The 14,818-nt window shown below is 40.2% G+C and overlaps 1 long non-coding RNA gene across 1 annotated transcript in view; it reads right to left on the reverse strand.

Annotated features, from left to right (window-relative positions):
• The window catches only part of LOC117314279 (uncharacterized), a 305,123-nt gene that overhangs the window by 46,511 nt on the left and 243,794 nt on the right, over positions 1-14,818 (reverse strand). The window contains exons 5-7 of the long non-coding RNA XR_004529022.2: positions 13,873-14,109; positions 13,654-13,764; positions 2,493-2,619 (exon numbers count right to left, since the gene is read on the reverse strand). This is a non-coding gene — a long non-coding RNA (uncharacterized lncRNA). The remainder of the gene's footprint in view (positions 1-2,492; positions 2,620-13,653; positions 13,765-13,872; positions 14,110-14,818) is intronic.

Below are 14,818 nucleotides of genomic sequence, written 5' to 3' on the forward strand. Positions count from 1 at the left end.
TCAACAAAATGAAAAGACAGCCAACTGAATGGGGAAAATATTTGTAAATTATATGACCAATAAGGGTTTAATATCTAAAATATATAAACAGCTCATACAACTCAATATTAAAAAAATAAGAAATAGGCAGAAGACCTGAACAGACAGTCTTCCAAGGAAGACATACAGATGGCCAACAGGCACATGAAAAACTGCTCAACATCACTAATCAGAGAAATGCTAATCAAAACCACAATGAGCTATCAACTCACACCTGTTAGAATATCTATCGCCAAAAAGACCACAAATAACAAATGTTGGTTAGGATGTGGAGAAAAGGGAACACTTGTACCCTGTTGGCGGGAATATGAATTGGTGCAACCATTATGGAAAACACTATAAAGGTTCCTCAAAAAACTAAAAATAGAACTACCATATAATCCAGCAATTCTACTGCTGAGTATATATGCTAAGAAAACAAAAACACTAAGTCAAAAAGATACATGCACCCCAATGTTCATAGCAGCATTATTTATAATAGCCAAGATATGGAAGCAACCTGGGGTCCATCAACAGATGAATGGATAAAGAAGATGGGGTATACATCATACATACATACACAAAAGATTACTACTCAGCCGTGAAAAAGAATGAAATTTTGCCATTTGCAACAACATGGATGGACCTGGAGGGTATTATGTTTAGTGAAATAAGTCAGACAGAGAAAGACATATACTGTATATTATTGCTTATATATGGAAACTAAAAAATAAAACAAATGAATATAACAAAGCAGAAACAGACTCACAGATCCAGAGAACAAAATAGTCATTACAAGTGGGGACAGGGAAGCAGAGAAGGGCAAGGTAGAGGTAGGGGATAAAGAGGTACAAACTATGATGTATAAAGTAAGTAAGCTATGAGGGTATATTGTACAGCACAGGGAATATAACCAATATTTTACAATAACTTTAAATGGAATATAATCTATAAAAAATTTGAATCATTATGTTGTACACCTGACACTAATATCATATATCAACTATATATCAATTAAAAACATAAGCAACTGTTTTGAAACAAAAGTTTTAAATCATTCTCATAGGTTTATTCTGTTTAATCAACTATGCTTTTCCATAATTTACATGTTCATGCATGAAACCTTAATAACAATTTTTAAATAATTGTGTGACATGAAAGCTGTCCTAACCACTTTGGGAAGTTAGAGATATTTTTCAAATAAAAAAGGATAAAAGTTGGAGTAGGAAGACTATTTTGCAAAGTTATAATTAATTTTGATTTGAATTTTGCTATGTAGCCCTAGAAGTCACTTTTTTTTCCATTTTGAATATAAAAAAGTGAGTTAAAGTTTTGTGATTCTCCATCCTATAGGAATTTGATTAGACTTTCCATGGTCCCTACAAATAAAGAGATGATTTGGGTCTTTTTTCTTCAACTGTCACATTCTATTAGTGAGAAGATCAGATCATATCATGTATACTTGCTTTAAAAAAAAAAAAAACACAGCAAAAATAAAGCTAACAACCTCAGAAATGCAAAAAAAGTCTTCTGTGTTCCTCATTACTCAGATTACTGATCAAAAGAAACAGATGGATCCTATATTGATTGCTGTGGATTGCAAAACCTACTAGTTTATTCTTCCAAATCTATTATGCTTACTACATTTTCTACATGCATTTAATACAGCTTAAAGTTATGATCCTAGGAAAATCAGAAAGAAAAATTTTTGTAGTATATGGTTTTTAAGATAATAAATAAATCTTATGTACTTAAATGATGTTTAATAAAATCTTATCTTTTATGACTAGTATTTTTCTGTTTTTTTTTTTAATTCAAAGGTGAGTTTTATTTATTTATTTGGTTGCACTGGGTCTTAGTTGCAGCAGGCAGGCTCCTTAGTTGTGGCTTACAGGCTCCTTAGTTGTGGCATGCAAACTCTTAGTTGCGGCATGCATGTGGGATTTAGTTCCCTGACCAGGGATTGAACCTGGGACCCCTGCACTGGGAGCATGGAGTCTTATCCACTGCACCACCAGGGAAGTCCCCTATTTTTCTGTGTTTAATTGAAGTATAGTTGACTTAGTATGTTGTGCTAGTTTCAGGTGTACAGCAAAGTGATTCAGTTATACATACATATATATCTATTTTTTTCAGATTCTTTTCCCATATAAGTTATTACAAAATATAGAGTATAGGTCCCTGTGCTATACTCCTTGTTGGTTATCTGTTTTATATATATATATTAGTGTGTACATGTTAATCCCAAACTCCTAATGTATCCCCCCACTTTCCCCTTTGGTAACCATAAGTTTGTTTTCTATGTCTGTGGGTCTATTTCTGTTTTGTAGGTAAGTTCATCTGTATCATTTTTTGTTTTAGATTTCTCATATAAGCAGAATTTTATAAGTCTAGTATTTTTCTTAATCTGCTCAGACTGCCATAACAAAATACCGCAGACTGGCTGATATAAACAACAGAAATATATTACTCACCGTTCTGGAGGCTGGAAAGTCCAAGATCAAGGTGACAGCAAGGTAGGTTTTATTCTCAGTCCTCCTCTCTTGGCCCGCAGCTAGCCACCATCTCACTGTGTGTGTCACATGACCTCTTCTTTGTGCACTGGAGAGGGGAGAGCGAGAGAGAGAGAGCGAGAGAGCGAGAGAGCGAGAGAGCGAGAGAGCGAGAGAGCGAGAGAGCGAGAGAGAGAGAGAGAGAGAGAACACTCTGGTCTCTATTCCTCTTTTTTTTTTTTTTTTGCGGTACGCGGGCCTCTCACTGCTGCGGCCTCTCCCGTTGCGGAGCACAGGCTCCGGACGCGCAGGCTCAGCGGCCATGGCTCACGGGCCCAGCCGCTCCGCGGCATGTGGGATCCTCCCGGACCGGAGAACAAACCTGCGTCCCCTGCATCGGCAGGTGGACTCTCAACCATTGCCCCACCAGGGAAGCCCTCTATTCCTCTTTTCATAAGAAAATCAGTCCTATTAGATTAAGGCTCCACTCTTGGACCTTACTTACCTCCTTAAAGGACCCATCTCAAAATGCAGCCACACAGGGGGGTAAGGCTTCAACATATGGATTTGGGGTGGACACAAACATTCAGTCCCTAAAAGTATTTTTATTAGCTATTTTGTATGTCAGTATTCATTAATTAAAAGAGACATTCTGTTTCGCATGGATACTATTGAGCTGGTTATAAGAGAATGGTCTGCAGAAAAGTACGTTTACAATAATCTGCGGAGAATTCTCTAGTACAACTCTAATAGCAACAAAACTTGTGCTCCAGAACTTCTGCATTCAAATCCAGGGGTTTACACTGAAAAATGTAGATATGTCATACCTCCTGCTGTTACTCATCCAATACTGTTGGGCTGCACCCAGCAGGCCTGCAAGTCTTGTAGTTGCCCAGTCTGGAGACCAAAGGAAGAGCTTGGAGACAGTGACACAGACATCAACAGTTTACTGTACAGAGGAATCTTACACAAAGGGACCTAGAGCGACACTCCAGGTGTCCAGCAGACAGTGGACAGGATGTAGCAGCCATCTTCGTTGCTCGGGGAGGAGGAGGATACCATTTATAGGGAGAATTGATGTCAGGTGAGCTCATCAGTTACCAGGGGCTAATGAAGCCTTAAATTAAGAGGATTGGATAGTCGTGTGTGAAGCAGGGCCTGGTCGATCAGGGGATGAACAGAGAGCAAGAGGACAGCCTAACCATATAAATACTGATATCTACTAGTTATATTTATTTAGTATCATATAATTTTAGAAAACATGGCAAAAGTTGTTGAACATGAGTTATTCGAATGACAGGAAAATCATGCTTTTAAAAAATGTGTTCACTATCTAGGCATAAATATACAAGAAAAAAGACTCTCCCCTTGGCTCTCCTCTCCCTCTACCTTATTTTTAAACTCCCTGTTCCCCTCCCCATATTTTCATTCTGAATTTGACCACCGTTTAGACTCAAGTAACAGATTTGCAGTGAAGGAAAGATTATTAATCAAGGTTCAACCAGAGAAGCAGAACCAGAAGTAGTAGGAGATTATATGTAGAAGCAAATATAAGTTTATTTGCTTATGTAATTGTGGAAGCCTGTTGGGCAGGCAGAGAGGGAGGGTCAGCAGCCAGTTGGAATCCAGAGGAAGGAGCCCAAGCTTGTGCACAGGTGGGAGGTCCCACTCAGAGAAGACCTGAGCGTATTTTAAAGATCTTCCAATCAATTCAGGCCCACACAGGATAATCTCTTGTTCAATTAACTGATTAGCATCTTTTTTTTTTTCACCAAGAATTTATTGAACAATGTATTCACCCTTTTGTTCCACTACCTTCTGCCATTTTCCAGGCAACTTCATAATTCCATCTTCCCAAAACTTTTTATCTTGCTGAGCAAAGAACTGTCCCAGGTGCCTTTTACAGACTTCCAGGGAACTGAAATTTTTTCCATTAAGAGAATTTTGTGAAGACCGAAATAAATGGAAAGCTGAAGGTGCAATGTCTGGTAAATACCGCAGGAAGATGGAAGAGTGTGCGTTTTCTGTTGACTCATTTTGGATTCTTTTCGTCGAGTGCCGCTTTCAGTTGGTCTAATTGGCAGCAGTACTTGTTGGAATTAATCGTTTGGTTTTCCAGAAGGAGCTCTTAATAGAGGACGCCCTTCCAATCTGACAGTATACACAACATCACCTTCTTTGCATGAAGATCGGCCTTTGGTGGGGTTGGTGGTGGTTCATTTTGCTTGCCCCACGATCTCTTCCATTCCACATTACGGTACAGTATCTACTTTTCTTCGCCCATCACAATTTGTTTTAAAAACAGAACGTTGCTGTTACGTTTCAGTAGAGAATCACGTGCGGAAATACGGTCGAGAAGGTTTTTTTTGCTTAACCTATGTGGAACCCAAACATCAAAGCGATTCACATAACCAAGCGGGTGCAAATGACTTTCAGCACTTGATCTGGATATTCTGAGTATGTCGGCCATCTCCTGCATGGTATAACGTTGACTGTTCTCAATTAATGTCTCTGATCGCTCTGATCAATGCCTTTAACCACATCTGCAAAATGCCTTCACAGAGAACCTAGATTTACTGTTTGATTGAATAACCGGGAGCAGCTGTGTGTATGTTCCAACATGGCTTTGACTCCTGACGCTTCCATTTATATGCGTGTAAACTTAACCTGGTTATTAAAACTCTGACTTTATAGAATTGCTGTGAGGATTAAAAACTTATTATAAATGATAATTATTACTGTTATTAATTCACAGTTTTAAAAGAAATTTTGGCATATATTAAATAATTTAATTCTCATTGTTATACTGAAAAACAGTGTTTAACAGATACTCCTTCCTATTGAAGATAGGAAAAGATAGCAATTACATAGCAATAAAATATTAATCTATCAGTGAGTACATAGAAGTAAAAATCAATAATTTCCATAAAAGAAAAGCTTTAAAAAGCATATTTATAAAATACAGAACTTGAGCAATTATTAAGTACGTGAAACACAGATTCACAGCAAATAAATTTTAACTCTGAAAACTGCTCTAGAGCTCAGATTTTCAGAAGTGTAACATGTTAACTGTATACTTAGAATAGTTTCCTTTATATTCAGAAAGATTTCAAGTATGCCCTATCTCTTTGATGCTTCCATTTTTTTAATGTATTTGCTACTAACACAAAACATGTCATTTTTCATTTAAGAAATCAGAGAAACAGTAGATTCAGTGTAATAGAAATCACAGTTTCAATGAAAATATTCTTTTACCAACAGGTTTTCCCAGGAAGACAGTAGTTAAGAAACAATCCACCTCCACAGCCCTTCCCCCAGCCTCCTTCCAACATACAGACATATAGCTTATTAATGGTTTAAAATATCACCGGATGCCTTGCAACATACACAGAAATGTGAACAACCATATTTAAAAACTGCCAAAGTCTATCTTATTTTAAGATAAAAGAAGCACAGTATAGCAGGGACACGGTGAGAAAAATATTGTAGAGAATGTATTTTCTCTTCAGGAAGAAAATGTTAATTTGCTTTGGTCTGGATGGATTTGAATGTTAAGAGCTAAGGGGGAAGTGGGTCTCCAAGGGTAATAATTCATAGTTTTTAAACTAAATATTCTATGACTCCTCCGTGACTGAATTGCTGGTATCAGACTAAATTTGCCACCTAGAATAACTCAAAAAGCTTGATAAAATACAAACAATAAACGGTGGCATCAGAGAGCAACCAAGGTAGCCAAAACTTAAAGGGCCTGGCTCCTCGGTAACTGGGAAGGCGTTAAGATGTGTTTGTTTTTACTACTACCTTCTTCCATCAGGGTATCTGCTGGTAAACTAACATTGGAAGAGAGGTCAAACAGAAAGCGCTGTGGAGCTGGCAACAGTCTCACTGACCTGAGGAGATAAAAGCTGGTACTTAGGGCTACCAAAGCAGCTAGGACCAGAGAAACCAATACCTTGAAGGAAAGTGAATTACAGAGAAGTGAACCCAATGTTCTGAGTGCAATTTTCCCTCAATGTATTCACTGATTTCTAAGCTCCCCATGCTTTAGTCAAGAGGCCGAGACACCAAGTAAAAAAGCAACTGGTAAAAGGCAAAAATATTAAGCAGAGATCAGAAGTCTCAGAGCCCTGAGACAAACCTTAGAGTTTAGGGACTGTTGAGGAGGAAGGGAATGGTTAAAAAAAAAAAAAAAACTAAAAAAAACCCAAAACAAAAACAAAAACCCAACTAAAACTAAGGTTTCTGTTAACACTCCTGAAAATTCTGCCTTGTGAGTTGAGTAAACCAGAAATAAATCAATAGTCAAAACTACTGAAACCAAGGTGTTGTGGCCATGAGAATGCGTTTCACAGACCTCCATCTAAAGGGGGTTTCATTGACTGAGGGCCCAGCTGCTCTAAAGCACCATGGCCACACTTCCTACATGTATCCCAGCCGATGACCTAGCACTGCAGGGATTCTGACGCAGGCTCATTTTTGGTAGATACGGAACTCCTCAGACAGCTGGCCTTGGCTCAAATACAGTAGCCCCCCTCACCTGCAGTTCCACTTTTCACCTGTGGTCAACTTCAGTCCAAAAATACTACATGAAAAATTCCGGAAATAAATAATTCATAGGTTCTAAATTGCACACCTTTTTGAGTTAGCGTGATATAATCTCACTCTGACCCACCTGGGATATGAATCATCACTTTGTTCAGTGTATCCTGCCTGTTAGCCACTTATTAGCTGTCTTGGTTATTGGGTTATTGTCGCAGTATCGCAGTGCTTGTGCTCAAGTAACCCTTATTTTACTTAATAATAGCCCCAAAACGCAAAAGTAGGGATGCTTGTAATTTGGAGATGCCAAGGAGAAGCTGTAAAGCACTTCCTTTAAGTAAAAAGGTGAAAGTTCCCGAGTTAAGAAAAGAAAAAAAAATTCTAGCTGTGGTTGCTAAGACCTCTGGTAAGAAAATCTTCTATCCATAAAACTGTGAAGAAGGAAAAAGAAATTCCTTTTTTGCTGTTCGACCTCAAACTGCAAAAAGTACGGCCACAATGTGTGATTAGTGTTAAGATGGAAAAGGCATTAAATTAGTACAATATTTTGAGAGAGATCACATTCACATAACTTTTATTACAGTATGTTGTCATCGTTCTATTTTAATTATTGTTGTTAATCTCTTACTGTGCCTAACTTATAAATTAAACTTTATCACAGGTATGTATGTACAGGAAAAAACAGTATTTGCAGGGCTCAATACTATCCACGGTTTTAGGTATTCACTGGGGGTCTTGTAACACACCCCTCATGGATAAGGGGGGCCACTGTACTCACCGATAGATTTGCTGAACCTTCTTTAGACTGCAGGATGCTCTAGGACCTTCTACCCCAACTTCCTTCCCTCTGTTCTTTCCTTGGGTTCTGACTTGCATTGTGGTCTGCCGGCTCTCTTAGCCTTCCCAGGCCCTTTGTCTCATAGGCATTCCCCCGATGAAATTCTTGCACGTTTATTCCTGCCTTGATGTCTGCCGCTTGGAGTATCTGGACTAGCACAAATGGTACCTGGAGTAGCCTGAGAAAACAGGCATCAAGATGGCGAGGTGGAGAACACACACCCAGCAGGTCAAGAGGACACCATCCTGGCTGACGGTGAGCCTGAATAATTCCTGGCAACAGATTGCAGCTCAGTTGCCTGGTTTCACTGGTGGTGACCTGGGAAAATGATCCGGTGGAAAAGAATGTTGTAGCAGGTGTGATGAATCAGGTATTTGAAACACATGGAAGGGGCAGGGAGGAAAATGCTGAAAAACAGCAGAATCAGCTGGGTTTTGTTGAGTTATATTGACACCCTGCAGAGAGACTGAAGACTCTTAACAAGCAGTTAGTAGCTAAGTATGAGAGCCAGAGAAGCCCTCCGTCAGGCTGGGTAGATTTCACCGAGCCCCCAGCACCTGTGTTGGGAGGACCACACAGTTGAGTGATAGGCTGAAGACTTATCTGTTGGAGCTGCAGCATTCCATACAAGTGGGAAAGCTCAGGCAAAGCAGACCTGTCATGTGAAGGTCATGGCCCTGGCAGCTAAAACCTGAGACCCTGAAACATGAGATGGAAACATCTGGATGCCTTCCCCTGAGGGCGTGGACTCTGCAGCTCCCCCTGAACGCTTTGGGCTTGCAGTAGCTCATCCTTCCTTTGCAAGAGCTAGCACTTCTGCTATGTGAGAAGATGCTGCTGAAGTTTCGCTCCTGGGAACTATCAGGTGTGTCCCTCAGGATTTGCCCTCACTTCCTCTCATGGCTGCTAGGCTGATAACTAGAGTTAAATCACAGCATCACCTGGCAGGGGACATGCTAGGCCTCAAAAGGGAGGAAAACTTTATAAATGTAAAAGATGGCAAGAATTAGCCATAATGGAACAGTGAACCCTGTGAGTACTACTGAGATTAGATTCTGATGGTGCTTGATCAAGGGAGACAATGTAGGACTAGGTAAGCAAGGACTGATTTACTTAAGTGTACTTTTTTGAGACATGGGACTTAATGCCCTAGTTAGGAGCTAGGATGCCCGAGGATGGGGTAAACTCACTGCTGGGCTCTTAAAAGTAAGAAAAACAAGATGGCGAACTCTCGACAAAGTAGAAATGCCTGAATTGCACTTGCATTTGGTATAGTAAGGAAAAAAGAGGCTAAGAGAAATGGACATGCTGGAATGGATATAGTAGGTAAGACCAGAGACCCATCAGATGATCGCATTCCATGAGAAGGCCCAGAGAATCACACGTTCACCAAGGCCATCAGCCATGCACTGGCATGAGGGGCCCAATCATCCTATGAAGTTCAGAGGTGAGTCTCCTCTGCAAGTTAGGAATGACAGTAGGAGAGGCAGTCCCAGAGCTGGGTGTATGAACAGCCATAAGGATAATGTTTGGGCCGCCACTGCAAGCATAAAGACCAGGTGACGAGGCTTAGCTACAATCAGCTAGGAGGCTGTAATCACCATAAAGAGCAGAAAGGTCAGAGCATGAGCTAAGGAGGAGCCCAGGAGACTTGACCCACAGGGAACTGTGTACACGAGGACTAGAGCATGTTGTCCTCGAGAACAAGAGAAATAGGCAGGCCACAGAAGTTCTGCTCAAAATCAACCACCACCACAGCACAACAGCAAGAAAGGAAAGGTAGGGAGATGAGGGAAGTTGCCCCAATAAAATATCACAATTCCTTGCTTGGTTGTCAGATCTGAGACAGTTTTCAGATTTGGAGCCCCCTGACTGGGTCCTAGGGATCCCTAGGAGGAAGGACTGTGTGATACCCTGGAGGTATATACTGTGGCAATTCCCTTAGACCTCTCCTAAAGGGACCTATGGTTATTCACTTTGGTGACTGTATACCCAAAAAAGGTGGGTAATCACCAGACGTTTCAAGAACTATTAGACACTGAACACCAGTTAGTTTGCTGTCTCAACACTACACATCCCCAGAATCCAGCCATTGTCCTAGGGAGAATATCCATCGCATGATGGGTACTTCAAATCTAAGTCTCCCACGTTAGTCTTTCCAGGGTTTATTTCTTCCGCATCCTGTGACATTGTCAAACAGGTTATCATTGTATCTGGCTTTTCTCGTTGCTCTTAATAGGAGTCCTGGCCGCTCCCAAGTTACTCCATCCCATTTAGGATGAAGTCTCATTCGGCATTTTAGCGTCTCCCGGAATAATGTAATTCTTCAATTCCTTTTTGTCGACAAATAGTTACTTAACAGCCATTATAGCACAGTATGAGATCAGAGTCAGGAAAAAAGCCTAAAAGTCTACCACCTAGAAAAAAAGGAAATATCGATATTTGGCGTTCACAGATGTCCTGTAACACCCCCGCCCCGTCCCCGTGCTCTTCATACTGCCATCTCCTCCTCCCTCGTCTCCAATACTCACAACCTTGTCCCTCGAATTTGCTTTAAGCCCATCACGTTTAATCCTTTTAGGTGTATTATTGTTATTCATCTCAGTCACAAGAAGCCCTTGACTCCTAGGTTATCACCCATCTCTGGAACCCCAAACCTACATGGCTCTGTATATCTCCTACCCTATCCTCACCTCTTGTCATTCTTCAGTTCCTGGAACCACTTCGCCAGACCCTCTGGACTAAAGCATCAGTTACCTGGAAGATACCCTACGTCTTCAAATATGGCAGCGAGAAATTTAAAAAATGGTACAAATGAACTTATTTACAAAACAGAAATAGAGTCACAGATGTAGAAAACAAACTGATGGTCACCAAGGGGGAAATGGGGGAGGGATAAATTGGGAGATTGGGACTGACATACACACACTACTATATATAAAATAGATAACTAATAAGAACGTACTGTAGAGCACAGGGAACTCTACTCAATACTCTGTAATGACCTACATGGGAAAAGAATCTAAAAAAGAGTGGATATATGTATAACTGACTCACTTTGCTGTACACCTAAAACTAACATGACATTGCAAATCAACTATACTCCATTAAAAATTAATTTAAAAAATATGGCAGTGAGGTTTCCCTTCACTTTTTTCACTCCAACCGAGAAGGCCCATTTCCACTCAGACCCCTGACACGCTGGCTAGTTCCTCTCCCACCGTCCTACTACCCCAGGGTGTGGAGGCTGGTGGGTGTTCCTCACACTGACACTTTCTGTCTCTTCTCCCTCTGTCTCCCTTAAACCCACCCAGATTAGAATTTCACACCATCCGCGTATGCAACCCAACCCCCTCCTTATTCCAGTCACCTCAGTCCTCTCCAGTTACTGCCCCATTTCTCTGCTTTTCTGAAATGTAACATTGGATATTTATTTTTGCCTTCAATTCCTCTCTTTCTAGTCTCTAACTCAAACCAATGAGGCTTTTTGGCCTCATCTCTCCACTGTAACAGCTTTCTTTGAAGTCAGGAATAGTCTCCCATTGTTAAAGCTTTTAATCAGTTCTCTTGCCATGATTGTTAAGCAACATTTGTTATCAGTTGTTCCATGATTGTGAAGAAACATTTGGCACCATTGCTCTATCTTTTTAAACACTTTTATCACTTGGCTTTCAGATAGAAAATTCTCCTGCTTCTCCTCCTACTTTACTGGGTGCTCTTTCACAGTCTTTGTTTTAGCTTTTTCTTTTCTCTTTTTTTATTTTCTCCTGTATCTATTTTTCTCAGCCTCTGGCAGTGATTTTTCTACTATTTCTATGAGTTTGACTTTGCAAAGAAATAATTCACATATAAGTGATACCATGCAGTGTTTGTGTTTCTCCAGCTGGCTTATTTTACTTAGCACACTGCTTTCAAGATTCATCCATGTTGTTGCAAATGGTGAGATTTCCTCCTTTTTCATGGCTGAATAATATTCCATTCAAAAATGCTTCTCCCACCCCACTAAGTGTCTACATCTCTCTCACCTCCTTCATATCTTTGGTCAGATATCATCTTATATGTGAGACCTCCCACAGCACTGTACTTAAAACTGCACATGTGCACACATCCAAAGGCACACACATACACACACACACACACAGGCACTCCATAAGCTGCTTTTATCTTTTTCCATTGTTGCCATCCCCATTTGACATAGCATGTATTTAACTTATTATTGATTCTCTCTTTCCACACTAGAATGTACAGTATATGAAGGAAGAATTTTTCTCTATTTTGTTTACTGCTATATCTCCAGTAGTTAGAACCATGATTAACACATTGTAGGCACTCAAGGAAAGTTATTCAATTATTGATCAAAAGAATTAACAAATCCTTAGGGATATAAGGCCATTTTGAGGGTGGGCAGAGAGAGAGACACCATTGGTAAGCCTAGTGGGATTTTCAGTGTATAGATGAATTTGGTATGATGTACATAGTCGAATTAAAAAATATTTCTCAGGGCTTCCCTGGTGGCGCAGTGGTTGAGAGTCCGCCTGCCGATGCAGGGGACACGGGTTCGGGCCCCGGTCCGGGAAGATCCCACATGCCGCGGAGCGCCTGGGCCCGTGAGCCATGACCTCTGAGCCTGCGCATCCGGAGCCTGTGCTCCGCAACGGGAGAGGCCACAACAGTGAGAGGCCCGCGTACCGCAAAAATAAATAAATAAATAATAAAAAATATTTCTCAGACCATATATTCCCAGAGAAATCTTTTGAGAGCGGGTATATACTCTCGCTTTTTTTTTTTTTTTATCAGTGAGCCTCACAGACAAGCTGAAAAGTTGTAGCTTTACAATTCTAACTATAAACTAATGTTGCCTACTCAGTTTTTATGTTTCCTCATTAGCAATCCCTCTCAATCTCTAAATGTAATTAAGTCATTCTTCACTCATTCAGCAACCACTTATCGAGTACCTACTCTTTACCAGGCCGTGTGCTAGTAGCTGGGGATGTACGGTTTCTGCTCTCAGAAAACTTATAATCGCATTTTTCTCACAATGTCCAATAGCCCCTCTTACCTACAGCTTTAGTAACGTCATGTAAAGTTAGGTGGTTATTTGTGGAAATCCTGATACATATATCATTGACCTTAACTGCTTTGGGTCTATCGCAAAATAAACACTCAAAAAGAGACAATGTGATCTAACGTAAATGACACAGCCTTTCAATACAGAGACCTGAATTCTAATTTCTATAACGAACGTGGTTAACATTTGTAGCAGGCCAAAGGGTCTCTATTTACCTTGGTTTCTTCATCTGTAAGAAAAAGTTAGTAATCCCTATTAAATGCAAAAGATTCTTGTGAGGATAAAGTACAAGTTAATAAAATGCTTTTGAAAACTTAATGTTCTACTTAAACATGGAATAAAATTATTAAATCAATTGGGAGCCTAATCTGTGTGATGTGACTAAAACCAAGTTTTGGAAGGAGACAGGCATTGAGTCAAATGCTAGCCCTGGGACTAGGCAGCAAATGGAAACAATGACATTTAATTTACAAAGTCAGTGTGGGAATTAGAATTGATGGATGAAGCCACTGTCAACTCTTTTTACTTACTGTAATATTTTGGCACATGACCATTAGAATTGCTCATTTTCTAATATACCTCAGTTTTTTAATCTGTAGAATGGGCAAAACATATTGTAACGGACTTTTTTCCAAAGTCCTCCGCAGAAGTCCTGCATTGATAATAGACTGTGATCCCCAAGCAAAAGTCACTATTACCATATCGTGGAGGTAGCACTTTGACATTCTTTATTAGATTTCTGCGTGGCCAACTCTGAAGACAGAGACAGAAAAAAATCACATTCAGAAAAAGCTCTTCAGGGCAGGACACTAGAGGAAAAGAAGAATAATGAGGTCATACAAATTGTAAAGTAAACCAGGCAAAGGGCCAAGAACTTTCATGCAAAGGGAGACTGGAGAGAATCAGCTCTCACGTACCTACAGCTTCCAGCTCCTTTCAAGCAGCAGGAGACAAAGAACACTCTTCTCTGGCAATTTTTAAAAGTCAAAGCCAAACGAGCCCATCATTTTCACTGCGATTAGAGGACATCCCTTCGCTGTTCACCGTCGGCCTCAACCACTGGATCTACTGACATCATTCTAGTCACACGGCGGAGATGTTAACAGTTTGTGGAAACTTCAATTCCACAGTAACCTAGTGTCAAGGTTATTCTCCTAAGCCAATGAAAGTGGAATAATGAAATGGTCGAGTCATTTTATTACAATTGGGTTGTACAGGCTTTGTGCCTCCGCCGAAAGTGCCCAGAACTAGGAGGGCTCTGTCTCCCCTCCCCTGCCCCCCCCCCAAGTACTTTTGGTCTTCTGAAATGAAAAAACACTAAGCTTTATATTTTAACAGCTAGAAATGAGCTGCGGTTTTAACACACTCCAAAGCCCTTTTCTGACGCCCTTTCTCAACTGCCTCTATCCTAGCAGTTCTTTATCCATTTTAGACGGCATGAAACCAATTCTGTTTCCTGATCTGTCCCTCAATGCTTCAGAAACAAAATGATACTTTATGAACCAAAGGGCAAACTCAGTTGCATTATCTGCTACTGAATTATATTGATTTCAGGGCGCTTCACTTAAAAAACCAATTTGTGGGGATTTAGGTCACATTTTGATAATTCGGCCTACAAAAGCCTAACCATTTTTTATTCTCTGGTCAAATCTGAGCATTCAAGAGTATCACAAAGAGTTGTATTATTCTACATCACAAGCTCAAAATGTAACGCATTGTTGTAAGACCAGAATTTTCCTACTGCTGTTCAAAGGTATATGATTACCATGAAAAGGTACCACAAATAGAATCAGAAGAATAGCTGTTATTTATGTATACAGATATTTATATTTATTTATTTTTAATATTATCGCAAAAAGATAG

This window comes from Tursiops truncatus, chromosome 11 (assembly GCF_011762595.2).
Source record: "Tursiops truncatus isolate mTurTru1 chromosome 11, mTurTru1.mat.Y, whole genome shotgun sequence".
Classification (NCBI taxonomy): domain Eukaryota; kingdom Metazoa; phylum Chordata; class Mammalia; order Artiodactyla; family Delphinidae; genus Tursiops; species Tursiops truncatus.